General features: G+C 43.0%; 1 protein-coding gene across 11 annotated transcripts in view; it reads left to right on the top strand.

Annotated features, from left to right (window-relative positions):
* Positions 1–6162: 6162 nt before the first annotated feature.
* LOC119233743 (protein FRA10AC1) overlaps positions 6163–23132 on the top strand; it is a 42700-nt gene continuing 25730 nt past the window's right edge. For 4 of the 11 annotated variants that reach the window (XM_054689941.1, XM_054689943.1, XM_054689938.1 and 1 more), the window contains exon 1: positions 22972–23094. The gene's annotated coding sequence lies outside the window, so the exon portion shown is untranslated. Of the gene's footprint in view, positions 6173–13070; positions 13286–22354; positions 22478–22900; positions 22941–22971; positions 23114–23132 lie in introns of those variants that run through there. The other 7 variants (XM_037496349.2, XM_054689940.1, XM_054689948.1 and 4 more) reach the window with 6 other exon arrangements.

Genomic DNA, 23132 nt, shown 5'->3' on the forward strand with positions numbered 1-23132 from the left:
CATTTCATTTCCTTGGGCCTCTGTTTCTTCATCTTTATAGTGCCACCATTCTGTAACTCCCTAATTTCTTACCTCAGAGTCCCTTGTAAAAATCATGGTTTGGAAAGCTTTTGTTTTTCTCATCATGTGTATGATAGCTACATACATTGCAGCTAACTAAATACATATAGCTAGGTGTAAACCAAAATTTTAAAGTCTTCAGAAGTCAATTATCTCAATTTTTTTTAATAAAATGTGCTTTTTAGCTACTTAGCAATATATTTGAATTTCTCAGCTCAAAATACCAGAAATGCAGACCAGTCCGTGGTAGTCCACCCTGCCTACCAGCTGGACTTGAATAGCAAAGTAAAGAGAAGATTGTCAGGGAATAAAGCAAGCATAATTCTAAGTCACCAGCAAGGTGAAAATAATTGACCCAGAATTATAATTTGGAGTAACACTAAGGAAAAGCAGTGGTTCTAAGAACCACTATGTTGCCATAGAGTGGGGTTTATATATGAAATACAAAGTTGAAAATAGGTTTACTGTCCCCTCTTCTCTTACTTGGCCCTTGAATCATTCCCAAGATAGTTATTAGCAAGTTGGGGTTTTTTTTGTTGTTGTTGTTTTTTTTTTTAGAGACACTCCATCCTTTCAAGGAGACATTAATTGTTTTTTGCTTGTCTGTTTTGGTGTAAGATTCTGAAGCTAAAAGGAAAAACCTGCCACTGGGCTGTTCATGCTTTGGAAACTTGAATTCGTAATGCTGGATTTCAGGCATTTTGCTTGTGCCTCATCCATTTAGAAGGGCTCTGTTTTGTTTTGTTTGGCTTTATCCTTTCATTCTGTAAGAAGTAAGAGCTTTCCATTGCTGCCTATGACTTGTGCCCTGTATTACGCCCATGAGTTTTAGTAGGAATGATGACCCCAGAAGCTTGGAATTTGACCCCAGAAAATGGCAAGGGGATGACGGAATTGGTTATGACCATAGGATGTGTGCCCTGCTGGCCCAGGGCAGGGACGGCGTCAGTTATGGGGAAGCTTCTGCACCAGCCCCGCTCCTGGCCCCACATTTGGCACTTCCCCTACTGCTCCCAGCTGCCCAGCAAGGCACTTGGAGGAACTGCTCCCTGTGGGGCCTCTTATAGGCCAGATGTGCCCCTGATCACCTTACCTGCCCCTCAGTGAGGCTTCATCATTCTCTCTCTACAGATGAAGAAATAGAATCTTCCAGAGGCTAAACGGCTTCCCCAAGACCTTATATTTCAGCTTCAAACTGACCTATTTCCAAACTGTCTGTTTCCAAAATGTGTATCATGTGATTCCTTAAATTTTAACCTATTTGAAATCATGGAGCGTTCTTGAGGACTTGTCTGTGTGAAGCAAGTATCATGTAAAATGTCTGTATAGTGTTGTTTGTTTATGTGGCTTTTGAGGCACAGAAATAACTGAGGGGGACCCAGTCCTGGCTCTGGAGGTTCTCTGGGGACACCTGGGAACCCCCTGTATCAGCTGAGACTTGTAGAACACAGTCTGGTGTGGCCTTACAGCTCAAGTTCCAGCTTTGCCCTTTACAGCTGGATCATCTGGGGCAGGTGTTTGCACTTACTCAGCCTCGGTTTTCCTCATCTGTAGAATGGAGATAATACTATTACTGATGTCACAGGACTGCTATGAGAGGAACAGAGAGAATGTAAGAAAGTGCTTAACATGCAGCAGTTACTATTATTCCATGCTGCTTCCCACTATCCAAGAACCTGTTATAGGACGGGGAGAGGGGCAGCCCAAGCCCCGCAAACCTGCCTATTTTAAATGGGTTCTGCCATCCGCCGCATCAACACAAAACATATGAGACTTTAATGGGAAGGAACTTTAATAAAACTAGGAAACAATACAGGTAAGGCAAAGAGTCTAGTTTCTAAATGAAGCACCCAAAGTTACCCGTCCCCTCGTGGGTAAAAGTCCATCCAAATGGGATTGGCCCAGAGCAAGGCCCCAAAGCCTGCCACAAGTCTAAGGCATCTTCCAGTGGGGACCCACAGAAAAGAAACAACCAGACAAGCCCAGAAGGAAAAGAGCAAAATCAACATCAAGATAAAAGCTGCCATTGTCACCTCCCCACGGGTCTCACCCACATCTGTGTCACCCCGTCCACGACCAAAAGACAAGCGCAGTTTCTTCACGTGTCTCTAGGCTCCATGCGCCTCCTCCAGGTCTCCTGGCTCCATCCTGCTTCCTTCCTCAGTCTCCTCTGCAGCTTCTTCCCTTCCTGCTCAGCTCCACCCTCCCTTGGGTGGGGCAGGGAACCTCCCCTTTCCTGGGGACCACCCTGTTGCAAACCCTCCTCCGAAAGCTGAGAGAATGACTGAGGGGAGCGAAATGAGAGAAGAAACCAGGCCTGAGGTAGGAGGGGGAGAACAGCCTAGAAGGATTTCTTTCCTGACCCACACTAAGCCCTCAACCCTAGGCCTGTGGAGTAGTTACTCTCTGTCTGTCTGAGGGTAAATCACACAATCCTGAAGAAGCACAGCCCACCTGTGTTATTTCCTTCTGTCCCCAGATTTCAGAGGGATGTCCAGGAATTCTGAAAGGTAGAAAACGTAATCCTCAGCTTCCATGGCTGTGGGACACCAATTTGGTGTCCAATCCAACCTCTTTTTCCAGTATTCTTTCTCCAATGCCTGAATAATCAGAGTTCCTTTTTCTTTAGAATCAGTTTTACCATATTCTTTCCTAATGACATGAAAAAAATCTCCAGTGTGTGTCATTCAATAGCTGTATAAAAATTATGTTCTTGACTTTTTAAGTTCTTTAACAATTACAAGGAATTCTAACATTTCTAAAATATAAAGATCACACCTTAAGGTGATAGGTGGCCTTTCTGGATTGTGAATTTTTAATTTCCAGATTTTCTCTATTTGTTTATTAGCAACTTTAAAGCACTAATGTTCAAAAAGCCACAGAAAAATTTGATTCCCTTCACAGGCAGAGCAAACCTAAAGCGAAATGGATACCTGGTTTTTGTCCTTTATTTTACCCCTTCTCTCCAACCCCCCATCAGACACAGAGTCCTTTAACCTCGCTCTGTTCTTCAGTCTCCTTGTCTCAGTTGGGAAATGATCTGATAGGATACAAGGTATGAATGACAGCAGGTGGCTCCTCCGAGGCCATTTATATTCAAGGAGGACATATGTTTTAACCTGGGGGCTTTCTGCTGTTTCTGGGCTTTGCCTCTAACTTCCCCAAACGTTCCCTGCCCTTGCCACTCCTTATACAAACACTTTAACCAGAACAATGCCATTCATTCATTAAGATTTAGGTACAATTTCATTTGAATGATCAATTACTTAAGAGAGTCATTTAACATAAAGAAATGAAAATTTAATAATGATAGAGGCAATTGTGGTATAGTAGAAAGAACCTGAAAACCAGGACTGTGAAGAATCCTTGTTCTTCCCTTTACCTGTGTGATCTTGTGCAGATCATTTGATTTTGGGGGGACTTGAGGTTCATACTTAGAAAACCCCACCTTGCAGGAGAATTGGGGGCATTAAGAGAGGTCATGTGAGTGACCTGATTGTGAAGGGTTTCTAGGAACAGTTATCCAGGCATTGCTGTCATTCAGTGGAGGAGATGTTAGGGATGACAGGGGAACCCCCTAAAACTTTTCAAATCGTGTGACTAAGTGGCAACCCAGTAATGTGGCTCTTGATTGTAACCTTATTACATGAGCATTTGCTTCTGTATTACCTTAAATTCCTTTTGCCACCCATCTGGTTCTCCAGTGTCTAATTAAAATTTGGAAGTTTCATGAAAACTCAACAGGAACAGTTTTTTTATGAAATGTTTTCTCCAATGGAGCAGATTGTGCTGCTCATCCGAGTCAGTTCTCAAACTAATTTAACTCTCAGTCCTGTAGTCTTCATACAGAAAGGCAGGGAAAGCAAAAATGGAGCTGTGAGGAACAATGCCAATTGGACTGCCTCATGCTTCTGACTCATTTCAGAACCATTATCATGTCAATAGATGCATCCCCACTACCCCCATTTTTTTTTTTTTTTTTTTGCAAGGAAATGCTGTTTGTTAGTACAGCAAGGTCCAGAGAGAAGTAACACATTAACAATGTGAGCAGGCTTAAAGACAAAGCAGGCTACACATCCTGAGATGTGCTGGTCACTGGATCAAAGGGAGGAAACAGCACTGGAAAAATGGGAAAGGAAAAGCAGGGCAGATAGCACATAATAATAAATAGCAATTACTTACTAGACATTTAGTATGTTCCTGACACTGTGCTTATAAATAAATTATCTTGTTTGATCCTAATGATAGCTGTGTTAGTCAGAGTAGGCAACCTGCCAAAACAATCTCCAGATCTCAGTTACTTCGTACAGTAAAGGCTGATTGCTTACTCATGTCCTCCCCTCCCAGAACCTTGGAGTCCTCCATGGGACTCTGCGCCCTGCTGGAGGGTGAGGGGGAGGGAGAGATGCACATGCGGAGGCCCCCACAGGAAGTTCTTACAGTCTCCACTGGGATGAGGCATGCATCATTTCTGCCCAAGTTCTGTGGATCAGAACTCAGTCGCGTGTCTCTCGGGAGTCTGCAAGGGAGGCTGGGAAATACCTACTAGGTGTTTGACCAGGAGGAAAAGGAAACAAGGCTTAGCAAACTCATAGTCTCTACCATCCATAACAACTCAGCATTACCCTCAATTAACAAGTGAAAGTTTAAGAGACGTGCCTAAAAGCACATGGTAGAACTGGGATAAATTCTCAGCATGGTAAGTTCTTGGTAGACCCCAAGAACCTGACCCTAGTTTCTTGGGTTTTGCTATGAGAAAAGAAACTGCCACTTCTGAGCACAGTCACTAAACCTGAGTGTTTCCTGCAATTGCAAGATAACATGTGGACATTACTGTTTTCAAGACTATAATGGAAAGATAAAAATGGAAATGGGGATGAACATGATATTGCAATTATGTACTGTTTACCCACCAAAGGTGGAGGCCTGGCTCCCTGGCTTCCTCCTTGGGTGTTAGATGATAGAATTGAGTTCATCCTGTGCTGCTGCAAACCATGTGCTATTAACCATTGCACCCTTTTCCTAAAGATTTTTTGAAGATTCCCTTGTTTAATAGCATCTGCTGTGATATGGCTGCAAAGGCATTTACCACATGCAAAGCTTGGGAGCAGGGAATTAGAACCGATGTTACCTCTTCCTATGCCATCGCTTTTATGTCCCACAGAACAGTGGTGACCCTAGTGTGTCACCTGGACTTTGGGTGATGCTTTAATTTCCCTGTTCTGTGTTCCAGCCATGTAGAATTATGAGTATCCCCAGTAAGCCCAACCTGTGCTCTGGCCTTTGCACTCATTGTGCCTTCTGCTCAGATGGGTCTAGAATCACTAAACATTTATTTATTTTTTCTTTTTATGCCAAGGTGTTTCTTCCTTATGACCAGGGAGGAAGCCCAATGAAAGGATTGGTCTAAGCCAATCATAGCCAGTCATATTCTCCTTGTCTCAGCCAAGACCTTTTACCTAATTCTGCTACAGAACTAAGTAGTCTGTGTTATGTGAAGGCCAGACAAGGGAATGCTGCCCTTACCATCTGCAGGACTAGCTACTCGCAATGTGCTGTGATAGTGCTCTAGGGCCCACCTGCTCTGCATGGCACTAAGTAGAGGTGGTGGATTCCGGTTCTTGCTTCAAATTTAAAACATAGTAGAAATAGGGGCCTCCCCGGTGGTGCAGAGGTTGAGTGCTGGGTTGCAAAGCTGCCTGCAGCCCCTGCGGCGCCGGTTCAATCCCCGGCTGCTCCCCTGCCACCAGAGGAGGGTCCCACATGGCGCACAGACCTCTCCTGTCATGCCTGCTGCTCCCCTCAGCAGTGTACTTTGTCGTTCTGCCAGTTCTGCTCTCCGCTCTGGCTCTGGTGGGTTCTCTCACCCTCCCGTGCTTTTGACTGTACCCAGTGCTTGTATGGATAAATAAATAAATCTTTAAAAAAAAAATAGTAGAAATAATACCTTCCCAGCGCATCTTGATTATATTCCAGAGAAAGAATGGTTACATTTTTAAATCTTGACCCCTCTGTATTGCAGGCAGTTCCCCAATAGCCTCCTCAATAGCCCTGCCTTTCTGTGATGTCTGTGCTCTCCTGACCCCTGAATGAATTCTGCATTCAGCTAAAGGTAAGTTACTGATGGCCCTGGGTCTCCTGCTACTGTGAGTTTGGTGACACTTTGCTTTCCTGTGTGCTCACTCCTCTTCCAATCCTTGAGGTTCTGCTTAAATGTTACTTCTTTTTTTTTTAAGATTTATTTATTTATGCATACAAGAGCTGGGGTGTAGGCCAGAGGTATGGGGGGTGAAAGGATTCACCAGAGACAGAGTGAGGAGCAGAACAGGCGGATCCACTGAAATACACTGCTAAGCAGCGGGCAGGGGACAAACAACCATTATAAGGATTTGTAGGGAACGTCCAGAGACCATCTCTCTCTGGGTCTACATTCAACCTCAGTACCTGGCACCAAACAAGTATATTTTTCTGGCGTCACAGTACTCAGGTGACACAGAATTTCCAGTTTATGCACACGCAGAACATGCAGAACATGCAGGGGAGCAGCAGGCAAGACAGGAGAGGTCTGCTGCGCCATGTGGGTCAGCTCCCTGGCAGGGTATTGAACTTGTGCTGCAGTAGCTGTGGATGGCTTCACAGTGGTGACTCTTATCCCCTTGTGCCACCAGGGAGGTCCCTTAAATGTTACCTCTTTGAATTCAAATGCAGAGTCTCTGTATCTCCAGGAAAGAGGGGAGTGAGGAAAAGCCTTCTGGGTACAGCATGAGGCTGATGGCAGGCCTGCTGATCCAGCCCCACGGACCCCGTAGACTTGCTGTAGGATCAGCGTGTTCTGCGGGTGCATAAACTGGAAGTTCTATCTCATCTGAGTGCTGTGATGCCAGAAAAACATACTCGTTTGGTGCCAGGTTCTGAGGTTTTATGTAGTCCAGAGAGAGATGGTCTCTGGACATTCCCTGCAAATCCTTACAATGGTTGTTTGTCGTGGAATTGTAGCAACGTCTAAAATGAATAGACTGTCATTCTAGATAATGGAAGAACATTTTGGTTCCAATTGAAGCAACACAAAAGGCAGACAGAAGAACTCTTTGGTGAACTGACCCCACTTCCTGGTGTCTTCCTACCTGAGTCAATATTAACTAACTTAGCAGTTATAGACGAATCACTTTAAGTATCCACCCCTGGAGCTCTTGTTCTTATCACAGCACCTGCACACTAGCAAGAGTAGGATGAATTCTCCTGGTCAAGATGAAAACTCAGAATCACTGTAGTTTGGTCACTAAAGCAAATGTGGCCTTAGTTTGTACCAGAGGCAGGTTGAAGCAAGATCTACCATTAGATTGATGAAATAAAACTCTTTTCCTTTAATATCTCATTTTCTTTTTCATATCTCCGATGTGCTAAACTCGTTCAATAAAATGTACACTGAAGGCTTGTTGTGTGCCAGCCGCTCTCGTCAGTGCCCGGACTCAGACAGAACAAGTGGACCCTGCCCTTAAGGATCTTCTTGACTGTGACCCGAAGTTCTGCTCCATTTTCAGACTCTTCCACTGGTGTCTGGCTGTGTTAGAGGGAATTCAAAAGAGCTTTAATGTTTCCCTTAGGCGAGCAGAGGGAGTGGTAGTAGTCCTATGGGTGGAGGAGAATTGCTACTTTGACACCTAGAATGGATGTCTTTGTTTTGTGTCTCTTGTCTCCATGTGAGAAGCAGTTGACTCCACTTATTATGCACTGTTGAGGGTGACCTTTCCATTTTTCTCTCTTGAAAATGTGCAATTTAATGTGAAGCATCTATTGGTGGACTGCAAGTACAAAACATTCTCAGAATAATGTGCTTGATTTTCCCTTGATGCAATTCACATTTATTAAGTGTCTTTTATAGTTAAGGCAGAGAGAAGGTGCTTCACATGCATTATCTCTTTTAGTCTCATTTAAACCTCCCCATTGCCTCTGATGGAAGCATCATTAGCCAGCTTTTATAGATGAGATAAAAGGGGAAAAAGGAAATGGTAGCTCAGGGCTCTGAAAAGTGCTAATTCACTTCCAGTGGATGAATAAGCTTATGATCTAGTTTCTATTAGACAGATTTTGGTAAACAATTTTAATATTAATACCTACCTCACATTTGCATAATCCTTTCAACTTTTCAAAGCACTGTCACCCTTTTCATATCTCCTGCTAGCCTGCTTGCTAATGCAGTCTAGAACTTTGGGATGGTGTCTTTTTTTTGAGCCTCAATCTCTGCAGAGGAATCTTTTTTTTTTTTTTTTTTTTTTTTTGTATAGCTGAACTCTAGAACTAAGCCAATAGAAATCGTGCTTCCAGAAATTTAATCCACATCTTTATTTGCAGAGTCTCCCTGGATGGTGTAATCTGCTGCTTAGTACAAGCAGTGTACATCAGCACTCTCATACCAGAGCCTATTGCTATGGTTACATCTGCCCCCAGCATTCTCTAAAACTCTAGATTTTAGAAATTTAAGTGCCTTTACTGCTTTGTGCTTGTTTGGATCTTCCTGCCAGTCAGTTAGCCTCATTTAATAATAGCCAAAGAAAAAAGAGAGAGAAAAAAAGCAAAAGAAGAGAAAAAGGTTTGTGTGCTTGTGCAGTGAGGTGTGTTTACTCTCAAAAAACCCCCCCAAAACCAGAAACCAACCTAAAGGAGGTGACGGCAGATGAGGCTAAAGCAGGTGCTTTTTAATTGCTGCAGCTGGTGCCAAATGTTTGGCATAATTTTTCTCCTCATTTTCAATTATTCGCACTAGTGCTCATTTAACTTTTTAGCTGAAGCATCTGAGAAGAGTCTAGGAAACTTCTCTGTTCCTCTCCCTTTTACAGGAAAGCAGGCAGGCAGTTTTTTTACAAATATTGTAAGTAAATACAATCCTGAGGATTTTTTTTTTTTTTTGCCTCAAAAAAACCTCATTGATTATAGAAAGGGAAACTGGCTTAACAACAATTTGACATTTTATTTGATTCAGCCAAAATTGCCATGATTGAATTTCTCATTTGTTTCAAAAGACTTGATTTAACTGTTCATTCTCATCTGTGATTTTGATTTCAGAGTTGTATGTCTGAGCCCCTAGATTCCAAATTGCTTTAAAAGCAGGTTGCTAAATTCTCCAGTTGATGTGCTATATTCATTTTGCTGTTTCACTTTTCTCCTTAAGTGGTGAAAGGAAAATATTGGATGCAAAATATTGGATGCAAATTCTTTTATGCATTGTCATTCCAAAATGCAAAAATATTGGATGCAAGTTCTTTTATGCATTGTCATTCCAAAATGTTTATGAAGAGCAAACTCTGCCAAAACCTTAGGAAGAACAAACTGTGTGCCAAAAAACAATACAAAGAACTACGAGAGCTGCAAAGATAAATAAGATAAGGCATTTTCCTTTCAGCAGGTTTGGTTCCAAAAGGAAAGTGAAACAAGTACAGGAATAGTATAATGCAGTTCCTGGGGAATGGTAATAGGCTAAAGAAAAGCCCATGTAGATCAACGACTCTTGATGGCAGACCAAACGTAAAGAAGAAAATTTATTTTCCCCTTCCCTTAAGTCATTTGAGAATGCTATTCAATTACTTTAACACAATATTTGAATTTCTATGCATTTCTCATATCGTTATTGGCCCATCTGTCTACCTACTTACCTACCTGCCATCTATCTAAATATAATATAAATATAGATATAGATTTCAAACTAGATAGTAGAGTTTTGAACTGAAAGATGTGGTTTTTTAATGATCTATTTATTTTATTATTTTATTTTATTTATTTATGCATACCAGAACTGGGGTGCAGGCCAGAGGTACAGGAGATGAGAAGATTAACCAGTGACAGCATGGGGAGCAGAGCAGGCAGATCTACTGAAATGCACTGGTGAGGGGAGCAGCGGGTAATACGGAAAGGTCTGCTGTGCCATGTGAGTCAGCACATGGCCGGGGATCGAACTCTTGCCGCAGTGGCTGCTGATAGTTTGATAGTGTTGTGACTTAATCCCTGGGCTACCAGGGAGTCCCCCTGAAAGATATGTTTTTTAATTTTGGAATTTTGTTTCTGGTTGTGTTTCAGAAAGGGAAAAGACAGAAAGGTTGGAATTCACAGAGGGCATTAGAGCCCTGGGTCTGGTCCTGTTTTCTGTGTTCCTGGGTCCTTGAGGGCACAACCTGGGTGATCCCCAAGATTCTTCTCAGTTCTGATGGTCTCCTGTCCCATCCTAAATGAACCTGACAACTGTTCCATAGGGAGCAAAGGAAATTGGAGGCATGAGAGAGTATCAGAGATTCCAGAAAGAAAGAGGGGTATTTGGGCAAAACACTTGATTTGCCTCTACTTTCTCTGTGCGTCTACTTTCTCTCCTATTTAAATGCCACAGCAGGCTTCCCTGGTGGCACAAGGGATTAAGACGCAACCTATGAGGCTGTCCGCAGCCACTGCAGCATGAGTTCGATCCCCCAGCTAACCAGGGAACAACCCATATGGCGCAGGCAGACCTCTCCTGACTCGCCCGTTGCTCCCCTCAGCAGTGTGTTTCAGTTGATCTGCCTGTTCTGTTCCCCACTCTGTCTCTGGTGAATCCCACACCTCTGGCCTGTACCCCAGCTCTTGTATGCATAAATAAATAAAAATGTTTAAAAATAAATACCACATCATTTGTAGAAAGCCACAAGTCTAGAGACACTTGTGGTTTATTGTGGGTCTGATTCCTTTTAATTCCCAGTGGGTATAGCAGAGACACAGGGCCTAGAAGAAAAATATCTAAAAGATCTATAAACTGATTAATGTTTATTCTGAGTTGTGTCCACAAATAAGTCTTGAAGGTAAATGAAGTGAGTTCTAAGGAGCTGACAGAAGGGAATGAGGGAAAGTGTGATGTGAGAGCAAGGAATGCCATGTCTCTCCATGGTTCTTTCCTGTCTATTTCACAGCCAGCAATCTGGTCCAGGCCCTAATTAACCACATGCCCGTGGGTTGCTGCTGGTCCCCAAAGATTCCCTCCCTTCAAACTCTTCCTGTCCAATTCACACATTATTGTCCGTCTTCAAACACTCTGTTCACCATGTTGCTTTCCTGGGTAATGATTTCTTACCAGTCCCTGTTACCGGTCTCATGTCATCTCAACTCATTAGCCCAGGGTTTGGGGTCCTTCATCCAGGAAGCATGTTATTCAAAACAGGAGATTTCACTTTAGCCTTGACCTTGGTAGCTATACAGTCCTATGGCTTTGGGCAAATGCTTAAACTTCCTTTTCTCATTTTCCTTATCAACAGAATGATTGGGGACTGAGGTCTCTAACTGTAAATGATCTCCTGGAATTGCTGATCCAACATGATCACTCCTGTCTCACCGTCCCCGGGAGTGCCAAGATTCAAGGATGCTGGCCCAATTCCAAGAACATCTATACACTTGGCAGGCCTTGGAATCTAAGTTTTGGTTTGAAAAGGCCATCACCTATAATTCTCCATCATGTCCTTCTGCCCTAGATAAGTCAGTGGCCTCAAGGGCTCTGAGAAAATGCACGTGCTTCCATCCCATGTTCTCTGGTTCTGAGCCATTCCACTGCTGGAAAGCAGTTCCTGGTTCCCACCCCATCCCATGGCTTCCAACTCCCAGAATAAAGCCCATCTCTTCCAGAAGCTAACTCCACCTAACCATGGTGTTCCTTCCATGGTGGCAAGTTCAATAGGCATTTCCTTGACCCTAGTGACCTGTCTATGTATTTTAAGATTCCAGTCATTTCCCCAAATGTGCTTTTTAAAAATAAATGTCTATATATCTTTTATACACACACACACACATACACACCACACACACAGTGACACTTAGGTATTTGTAATTTTATATATTTAATATGTATATATTTACATAGTTCTGTAGGTTATTTTTTCATTCACCATTATATCATAGATATTTTCTCTTCTTGACAGTCTTCACAAGGCACTAATGAATGCCTTGGCACTCTATTAACTCTTCCTCTAATGTTGAGCAGTCAAGATTTTAGTCTTTCAGTATTATAAATATCTCAGAACACACAGCTTTTTCAATATTTTGAATTATCTCCCCAGGCAACTCAGATGTGCTGTTATTATAAGTCATAAGCTTTTTTACTTTCTCGTGGTGTGTTGTAGTTTGGCTTTTCCCGCACATCTCTAGTTGACCCTTTAGTCAATACCTACAATAGTCATCCCAGACCTCCTGGACCCTCCTTCAGCCTCCACCTACTCCCCCTCAGCCAAGGGCCTTGCCCAGGGCGCTACAGAGCATTGTCTCAAACATGTCTGCTCTTCAGCTTTTCCCTAGTTTGGTAGTTCTCAACCTTTAGGAGTAATGAATCACCCGGAGGATTTGTTAAAACACAAACGATGGCTGGGGCCTACCCAGCATTTCTGATACAGTAGTTCTGGAGTGAACCCTAGAAATTTGTATGTGTAACAAGATCCTGGTGGTCCTGAAGCTGCTGGGTCAGGCCCTGCATTTAGTAAACTCCTGCTCTCTTTCTTTCATGGGAAATGGGTTATCCTCTCTAACTCCTGTCCACCTCACTATCTATCCTCTGAACCTCCTTCCCATCCTTTCCAGCACCAAGCTCCTACTTCTTCTAGAGCCTTCAGTAGCTGTGTCATTGGACCATCCTTTACTCCACCCTTCAGGCACTCTCTCTTCACTGCTACTTTAATAACCTTTTGCTTATGCATATTACCCATTCTTACTACCAGTCTAAATATCTTTCTTCCTGCTGCATATTTTCCTGAACTTGATCTTATAATCTTTCTGTCTCAGTGCCAGAGGTTACAAGCCAGGTGTGCCTGAGGCTTAGGAATATGAATTCTTAATAATCCCCCGAGGGATTCTGGTGTGTATGTTCCTAGAACTACACACATTTTGAGAAACAGTCCCTCTGTGTTGACAAAATTGGCTATTTCCTTTCTTTAAACACTTCCTTTCTGTTGCTAAGATACATTATTTTCCTGGTTCTGTGGACTCTCTAGGTCTGTGGTTCTATACATCTCCTGCATCCTCTCCTGCTCCCAGGCTCTGCCCTCTACTTTTTCTTTTCTCTGCTATCTGTCCCCATGAGCCTGTCTACTTGCAGTGCTCCAACTTGGGCAGATGGTTCCCAACCCAGCCCTTCTGGTGCTGGCCTCCTGGTGAGAGTTATGGAGCAGCGTGAAATGACTTCGGAGCTGTGATAAACCATTGCCAAAGGCCTGGACATAACTGTGAGGCAGGTGACATTGATCTAGGTGTCCCCCCCCCCCACCCGCCCCCGCCACCTCTGTGCCCTTGGTCTTTCCTCTCCATAAGATCCCTGTGCTGTGCAGTTTTTCAATCAAATCAGTTCAGCAAAAGAGCTCATCCTTTTACACAGTCGCACTAATGTGTTAATTTCCTCTTACTCATTTGCATTTTTAAAGCCTTTTATCTCTTTTTGTGGGTTCAACTGTTGTTCATGTGTTGAAGACATTTCAGGCTTCACTTAGCAGATGGGGGATTTAGGGGAAAACTGGGACTAAAGAGGAAGGAGGGTTGGGAGGGGCCTGGTTAGGAGCTGGGAGGGCAGGATTTGATCCTTCTTGAGTTCTGCATACCCTGCCTGGGAGAAGCAGTCACTGCAGCTGCTGTAGACCTGCCCCTAGCAGCTCTGAAGGTGAGGACAGACTGCAGAGTTGTGGCTCCGCTGGCTTCCTCCACCCCCACACGCAGACGGCTGGCTCCTCTTATTCCTTCAAATCTCAGCTGAAATCTTCTCTCTTCTGAGCAGCCAGTGCTGACCATCTTACTTATATGAGCCACTCTTGGTGATTCCTGGTGTGAGCAGCTGTGTTCTTTCATAGTCTTTATCATAGTTTGAAATTATGTTGCTTATTTACTTATTTTTCCTGTTTCCATTTGGAGGATCGGCCTCCTGAGGGCAGGGAAGGGCCCATCATGCTTTCATTTCCACTGCGCTCATAGCATAATGCTGGCTCATAGTACATATTAAATATTTGTAGCAGGAATTGTTATAGGACAGGGAGAGGGTCAGCCCAAACCCCGCAAACCTGCCTATTCTAAATGGGTTCTGCCATCCGCCGCATCAACAGAAAACATAGGAGACTTTAAGGGGAAGGAACTTTAATAAAACTAGGAAACAATACAGGTAAGGCAGAGTCCAGTTTCTAAATGAAGCGCCCAAAGTTACCCGTCCCCTCGTGGGTAAAAGTCCATCCAAATGGGATTGGCCCAGAGCAAGGCCCCAAAGCCTGCCACAAGTCTAAGGCATCTTCCAGTGGAGACCCACAGAAAAGGGTCAGAAACAACCAGACAAACCCGGAAGGAAAAGAGCAAAATCAACATCAAGATAAAAGCTGCCATTGTCACCTCCCCACGGGTGTCACCCACATCTGTGTCACCCAGTCCACGACCAAAAGACAAGTGCAGTTTCTTCACGTGTTTCTAGGCTCCATGCACCTCCTCCAGGTCTCCTGGCTCCATCCTGCTCCTTCCTTCCTCAGTCTCTTCTGCTGCTTCTCCTCTTCCTGCTCAGCTCCACCCTCCCTTGGGTGGGGCAGGGAACCTCCCCCTTTCCTGGGGACCACCCTGTTACAGAATGACTGGATAGCAGCACCTCCACCACCTGGCACTTAACAGCTAGTCCTTGAGCAGAACTCACTGCCTGAGTAGTCATTCCAGTGCTGAAAGACTTGCAGCGACAAGAGGGCAGTGGATTCCGCTCACTGCTGGGATGGGGTGGTCAGTGTCCTGGTGTGTGGCATCAGCAAAAATTATGAAAGATTTTGAAATAGGCAGCAAAGATTTCACTCCTGTGAATGAAGATCAGAATAAACCTCCCCAAGATGCGCCACTTTGGCATGGGGGTTATTTTGAGCCACAGGCGACGATCCTGCAGGATGGCTCAAAAGAAACTTTTTCTTCTTCTTTAACTACCTAGAAGAATTTAGATAAGGGGGTGCCTCTTCATAATGAGATTATCAGAAACAACTTTTTACGGCCCATCTGTATGGCAGGGCAAACGTCTAGTTACCAAATACCTGCTTTTCTTCTTATTGTCCTGTGAATTGCCCTCCTCACCCTGGAAGCTCTAGCCCCCTCCCTCCATTAGCTCAGAGTGACACATATATTCACTTTGCCTTTCTGTCTTCAAACCTCTCATGTATGTCTGAGTGGGCAGCATCCGATAGAGTAATACTTTCGATCAAACAAAACATTTTCAACAACACACTTTATTGCCAGAAATTACGTGGAATGTACATGATGCACAAGAACATTGTCAAATAAAAAAACAAAAACCAAATCTGGATTTAGTCAGAAGAGACTTTTATTCCAAAACATCATTGCAAGGACGTAAGACAATTGTAGTAGAGAACCTAAAAGTGTCTCAAGGGTCAGGGAAAAAGAAAAAAAGGTTTTCTTTTATAGAGAGATGTGATCAAGGCTAAAACGGGAAGTGGGATGAAAGGATGGTATGATCAGAGGACACTTTACGTTGAGGCCAGTCTGTCCTCAGGAAGGGCTATGTGCTGACTCAGGCTGAGGGTGGGCCAAGGGTCAGGGCTTGGAAGAAGGAGAGAAACAACCAAAGTTTGGTTAACAAGCATTTTATTCCAGTGGGATGAGCAATTCAACTTATTGTTTATGAGGTAAAGAATGGGAATTAGAAAAGTCTCTGTTTAGCCTTGGCATGGGTTAAACAGGGAGCATCTAAATTCATTTATCTAAATTCATATGTGAAAGAGTGGTTCTTTGTAAGCACTTTTCCAGAATGTAAAAACAGGGAGTGGTGGTGGAATCCTTTAACAGTCACTGTTTTCCAGGAGCAAAGGGCTCAGGTAAAATTCAACATTGTCGGGCCTCCCTGGTGGCACAGGTGGTTGAGCGCAGTGCTGTGAAGCTGTCCACAGCCTCTGCAATGCCGGTTCGATCCCCGCCGGCCTCGGAGCAACCCACATGGCGACCAGACCTCTCCTGTCTCACCCGCTGCTCCCCCAGCAGTGTATTTCAGTCCTTCTGCCTATTCTGTTCTCTGCTCTGTCTCTGGTGAATCCTCTCACGCTCCTGCGCATCTGGCCTGTACCCTGGTTCTTGTAAAAATAAAATCTTAAAAAAAAAAATTCGACATTGTCAGCATGTTCCGGGATATGACTTCCTTCCCTCTAATTTGGGTGGTACCTTGGTCCTCTCAGTCAGTAGATGTGCGGTCCAGGCTGTGACCACTCCCAGCCCTCCTTCCAGGGTGTTTAAGGCTTTTGGTTCCTCCCTCGAAGGAATCCCTGATCCTGAGTTACTAGGAACCTGTTTATCTCTGAGAGATGCTTTTCAGACAGTCTCTACCTTTGCTTCCAAACTACCACCAAAGCCACAGTTCCAAGGGGAATGCACTTGGAAATTTGCTTCCTATGGACTCAGTTCAACTCAGAGAAGTGTTTTGTTCCGTGTGGTATTTTGCTTTTATTTTTAAGCTTTATCTGGATGTCAATACTGAAAATTAGAATTTTAAATCTAAAAATCCAGATTTCTAACATCTCTGGAAAAATAGATTGCTCTAGCAATTCTGGCCTACATTTCTATTATATTCCTCCTACACTATTTAACAAAGTTCCTTCAATAAAGTGTGTCATTGAGAAAGTTCTATTTATGAATTGAACTATCACTTCTGATGCTGTAGCTTTTAGACAAAGTCAGGAGGGGCATGTGCTCTCTGTGTCCTGTTTACCACTGTTTCCCTGAGCTTATTCAGTTGTTTATGTTAGCTTTGTGTGTTTATTTCCATTTCCTACCACCAATTATCACCTTCAGTACCAGGACAACTAGTCAGAGAAGTTTTACTTTCAGAGAATATGTTGATTAAAGTATCATTAAGAAAATTGCTTACTATTTATGGATAGTTGCTTGACCACATATAAATAATGACATGTATCCTTAAATATGCAGCTGACTTAGTTCACTGGATTTTTTTCACTAGACTGTACCAGCATACTCTCTACATAGCAATTGGGTTCTTAAATTATGAAATCATGTGATATGGCCAATACCTACTTGATGCTTGCTTTCACCTTATAAAGAGAGAGGGACTGCTGGGGTACGTTGGGGATTGTAGTCAGTCTGGGGAGGACATTCTGCCCTTTCTTTGGATGTGAAGTCAGTGCCATTCATAGCACAGGGTTAATTAAAGCTGTGTTTTAAGCATTTTGAATACAAAGTCCTATCTCCCAAGCGTTTCCTGGTTTTCCTTCTTTCAGGGCCAGGGATCCCTCCCTAGGGCTTCCAGAACTTTATGGATTTTTTCTTCCTACTGCCCACAACATCTTTTTGTCATGGCCTATTTCTGCTTCTGTGTCCCACTTAGAGCTGGAAACTTGAAGATGGAAATTATGTCATTTCCATGATTATAGTCCAATGCCTACTTAATCCTCAAGAAAGATCAAGAAATGTAGAACCGATTAACCATTATTTAATAATGAAATATGATTCCTCACTTTGTACATTCCCAAGTCATGAAATCTTTGTGCCTACAGATATTACATGACAAAAAAAAAAGGTTCTGGTTCCCAGTGGTAATAAGTGTTGCTTATCTTTTCTTCTCATCTTATCTAATGGGGTGTCCCCTGTCACTTAATCATAAGGCTCCTTAGCCACTACTGCTTCAAAGACATCCTGTCTCTGTCCTTATCTTCTGGGAACAGGTCTAAAATGCCAATCAGGGGCCTCCCCGGTGGCGCAGCGGTTGAGCGCTGGGTTGCGAAGCTGCCCGCAGCCTCTGCAGCGCTGGTTCAATCCCCGGCTGCTCCCCGGCCACCGGAGGCGGGTCCCACATGGCGCGCAGACCTCTCCTGCCACCCGCTGCTCCCCTCAGCAGTGTACTTCGGTCCTTCTGCCTGCTCTGCTCCCCGCTCTGGCTCTGGTGAATTCTCTCACCCTCCCGCGCTTCTGACTGTACCCAGTGCATGTATAAACAAAACAAACAAACAAATAAATAAATAAAAAAAAAATGCCTCTATAAAAAAAAAAAAATAAATAAAATGCCAATCAGTTCATTTGGCTAATTGGCATATTGCTCTGTTTCCACTTTGCTTCCCAGTGTCCATCCAGCCACAGTATTCCTGCTCTGGCAGCCTCTTCCAGGCACTTCCAGGAGCAAGTGACTGCCCTTTGACCAGCTTGCAAAAGATAGTTGTTAGACTGCGTCTCTATTCATGGACCCAGCTTTACTATGGAGGTTGTAGAGCTGCCTTCTGCCAGAGCTTGGCTTATAAATGAACAGAAAGTACAGGATGACCTTGCCAAGAATTCAGAGCCCTGGTGCTTTCAGTCCTTTGGGTGTTGACTAGAGTCTTTCTCAGCACTTACTGAACCCTCTGTCTGACTCCATGTCAGTGCCTACAGGAAATTTGTCATTGACTATGTAGGATTTTGCATAGCATGGTTTCTGAGGCTCTAGAAAATCCCACCTATACATACTCCACCCTATTTTGTTTGCCTGGAATACTTTAATTGCCAAAACTTCCCATTTACCAATTAGAGTTAGAGTTTTAAAAACTTCAGTGTTAACCTTTTGTTGAAGTTGAATACACATATGTAAAAGTGTACAAATCATAGGTGTAAATGAACCACTCATATAACAAATACCAGGATCAAGAAACAGAGCATTATCATTTTCCCAAAGTCGCTTTGTTCCAACTTCCTTTCGATCCTTCTAGGTCCCTCACCTGTGCCCACCAGGGAAACTACTGTGCTGATTTTTAACAGATAGGTTGCTTTTGTTCTTTGTATAAATGGAATGATGACCGATGTATTTTTTTGTATATACAATGTTTCTTTTGTTCAGCACTAGTGTATGAGATTCATCCATGCTATTGCATATAGTTGTAGTTTGTTTATTTTCATGGCTGTATAGTAGTTCACTGTGTCAAGCCACAATTTCCTTATCTACTCTAATATTGATGGAGTTTCTTCCAGTTTTTGGCTCATGCAGAATTTTGTTATGAACTTTCTATCAGGTTTTTTGTTGAACATATGCATACCTTTCTATTGAAAACACACTGAGTAGCGGGATATATGAGACAACAGATATCTTTATACCTATAATTATATCTATAATATCTATCCATCCATCCATCTATCCATCCAGCACTGGTAAATATTATCATATACTTTCAAGATTATTTCACTGAGTTGTATTTCCACCAGCAACATATAAGAGTTATAGTGATGCCACATCTACATCAGCAATAGATCTCTCTTCCACTTATCCATTCTGGTGGGTGTGTAGTTGTCTGCATTGTTTCCTTAATTTGCATTTCTATAACACTTCTTAAAGAAGCCATTTCTTTCTACCCTTCTAAGTTCTGGGCTGGAGCTCTGTAACAAAACAAAAGCTCAGCAAGAGAAAAGCATATCATTTAATGTAAGTTCTGCTTGGCAAATATATTTACCAAAACTTTTTCTTTATAGGAAACTAAGACTCAAAAGAAATAGCCAAACCTGAGCATTTTTATGCTATTTTTTTTCTTTTAAGATTTATTTATTTATTTATTTATACAAAAACTGGGGTACAGGCTAGTTTTGAGGGAGGATGAGAGGATTCACCAGAGACAGAGTGGGGAAAAGAACAGGCAGACTGATGAAATACACTGCTGAGGGGAGCAGCAGCCGCGACAGGAGAGGTCTGCTGCACCATGTGGAACCCTCGCCAGCCTGGGGGATCGAACCAGTGGTGTCTGCTGACAGCTTCACAGTGCTGCACTCAACCACCTGAGCCATCAGGGGAGGTCCCTATGCTAGTTTTGATGAAGAGTGGAAAGTCATGGGAAAATGTGATGGGATGTAGGCAAGGCTTGTTAGTTCAATTCTTCTCCTACAGATTCTTCTCATCTTCAGAGATAAATATGCTTCTTTTCTCCAGATGTAGAGAAAGTACCTCTTATATAAGAGTCTTAAGATCTGCTTCAAGGGAGGTGGGAGAGGCCAGAGAGGCTTTCCTGCTCCTGCATTTCTCAAATTCCTTTTACTTGATGTAGTCAATATGCGAAGGTGCCATATTTTGGGGGACTGTGTCTTGAACTCTGTCAGTATCTTGTGCTATAGAAGGTAACATGTACATACTACAGTAATCTTACCTAGTCTATGGGAAAGATTGGCTATGAAAGCCTTCTCCTTCACCTAAACTGAGTTTGAAGGATAAGTAAGAGTTGGTCAGGCAAAAAAAATTGAGAAGGACCATTCAAGGTGAAGGGGAGAGTAAATTTGAGGAGGCATTCATGTGGAGGAAACAAAAAAAGGATGGCTGAGATCTCCTCAATGTTGTGGGGATTAAATGAGACAGCAGATGGTTCTGGTTATCTATTGCTATGTAATAAACCACCCTTAAACTTAGTAACTTGAGGCATTTTTTTTTCTTCCTGATCTGTAATGGGATAGGGTGTGGTGGTTAGGACTCACTCGACACAACTCATCTCTGCTGTATTCTGTGTCAGCTGGGGATGAAAAGAGCCAGAGGGCCAGATAAAGTTTCTATCATTGTTTTTTGCAAGCTAATCTTGGAAGTCACTTAGTATTACTGTTTTTATAATCACTGGCATGCCTAGAATCAAGTCTGGGATTGTAAGTATAGGGTTACCATGTAGGAGGTAAGTGTCATCTCATAAGAACACATTTAATATGTTAAAAGCAAGATGACATGCCTTAAGTGGAGTTACTTTTGTTAGGCCCCAAAACCTAAGACTCAGTTTTTATTCTCCCAGAAATGGAAACTTAACCCAGTCAATCAGGAGTCACCTGAACAGCAATAATTCAGTAATCAGCCTCATAGACCCCAGCATCCCTTAAAGGAAACCAACATTTTTTTTGGGGGGTGGGGGGTTGGGGGGCTGTATAACTTCCTTGTTCCTGCTGTCTTCTAGCTATAAAACTCTTCATTTTGAAGTGTTCTTCAGAACTGCTTTCTATCTTCTAGATTAGATAATGTTCAAATAAACATAAAAATTTAATATACCTTATTACCTTTTAGTAAATGAGATATATTGATGTGATCATTTTTGGAAAATGTAATCTGCAAAAAACTATAAAATATTAGCAGAATGCAAGCTTAACGCTTGAATTAGAAATATTACTTCAACATCACTCAACTTCTCTTACCGCCATCACGTACCTGTCATAGTATTTTGTTGCTATATTTGAGTTACACAGAATTTGAGGACATTCAATTTTTCATACTCATTATTCAACAACACACATTACAGATTGGGAGCCACAGGTTCATGCCATTTGCTAGGCTCTTAACACATGACAGAATATACTGCTACCATTCCACATACTCTTTCTAGTCAACCTTTGAGAATAAGGAATAGCTTTTACACATATTCATACCTTTGAGGACTAGGGCAGTGCCCTGCCCAGAGCAGGCCTTTAATAAATACTTGAATTTAAGATAAAAGTTTTAGTGAGCTGTAATTACTAACATGAGATTTTGTGGTCACGTAGTTTTTCTAGACTGTATTAATTCTTTTTGTTCAGATCATGTGACCTAACCATAACATATATGTTCTGTTCTTTACCTGTCAAAAATTCCTGCTCAAGGGGTAAATGTAAATCTTTAGCTAAACACTCTGATAGCAACAGATCTTAAATTTGTAACATGTTAGAACCAGGAGTGCTTCCCACAAAATCAATTAGTTTAAAAGAGAAAAAGTGCAGAAGAGGGTGGGAGTGAGGGACTGAGTCTTGGAGAAAAGTCAGTACTGTCCTGTTCTAAACCCCAATCAGTTCTTTAAGTCTTGTGTTTCCATTTCTCTTGTGCAAAGTGAGGCTAATAACAGAGCAACAGAGGTTCTTAAGATTTCGTTCACTGCTATGGGTAAAACAGGATGTGTTTACCATTTACTGTCAAAGATAGAAGTGGGGCCTTGAACTGATCAGCATGTTATCTACTGAATAGTGCAAAAAGATGTAAAATGATGTATGTATTAAGTATAAAGATTTAAAAAAAGTATAAAGATTGTCTCTAAAATGGGTCCACTGTAGAAGCAGAGGCATGAAGATCTCATTCACTGCAATTCAATTTGACAAATACTTAATTAGCGCTTGTGATTTTGGAGACAGTGCTAGATACTGAGGAGGAAGCAAAGATGAACAGCATCAGCCTCAGGGAGACAAGACATGAGCCTGGTAACTAGACTGCAAGCAGAATAGGGCTGTCATAATATAGAAAAGGTAAAATACAGGAAGAACCTGGTGGAGCTTAAAATAACTTTCCTGCCTGATTTTTTCTTTTTTTAAGATCTATTTTGAATCCCTTTTCACATGCCAGGCCACTTCTCTGCAGAGAATCTGCCACTCTGTGAAATCTCCCCTCTGCCCTATTCTTCTTAACTTCAGAAATTCGACGAACATCTCTGCCACCAGATCTGCATTTGGAATGGTATCTATTGTGTGGGTGGTGAAACGATGGAAAGTTATTTTTGTTCTAATTATGAGAACTGTTTCACTGGGAGAAGGAGTGGGAGGAGAGGCAGATCTGAGACCCAGGCTCTCAGCAAGGATGCTCCAAGGAGGCGTTACTAAGGTTACTAGAAAGAGGACGGCAGTGATATTCAGGCAGGGTTTTTTCTAAAACAAAATATATTTTAGTGTGCCATACGATATTAAATGCTGAGCTCCCTAGAGCGGTTGAGGGGGGCGGGGAGAGGGGGGAGGCTCAAGAAAAAACTAGGGACTGCGACTTGGAGGAAGTAGGAAATCTCGCCTTCTCGGCCTTGTTCTTCCGGCGCCTTTGTTTCCAGGGGATGCTCTAGCTGTTGCACCCGGTCGCCGCTCCCGGCGACGGTGCCATTTAGGCGTGACACGCGGCCGGACCGGACCGGAAGTGGCGCCCTTCAGGACCCGTAGGGAGAGGCGGGGAGCGGGAGGCGGTGTTGGTGGGGAGGGTGAGCTGCCAGCCAGCCAGGCCAGCCTTGCAGTGGCTCGCTCAGGCCTTGGATCGTCGCTACAGCCCCCGGGAAAGGAGGAGACGAAGATCCAGGGGGCGAAGTTGGCAGAGTAGGAAGGAAGGGAAGGGGTGTGTGAGAAGGACCTTG

This window comes from Talpa occidentalis, unplaced genomic scaffold (assembly GCF_014898055.3).
Source record: "Talpa occidentalis isolate TD23 unplaced genomic scaffold, MPIMG_talOcc4v2.1 talOcc4.8, whole genome shotgun sequence".
Taxonomy (NCBI): Eukaryota; Metazoa; Chordata; class Mammalia; order Eulipotyphla; family Talpidae; genus Talpa; species Talpa occidentalis.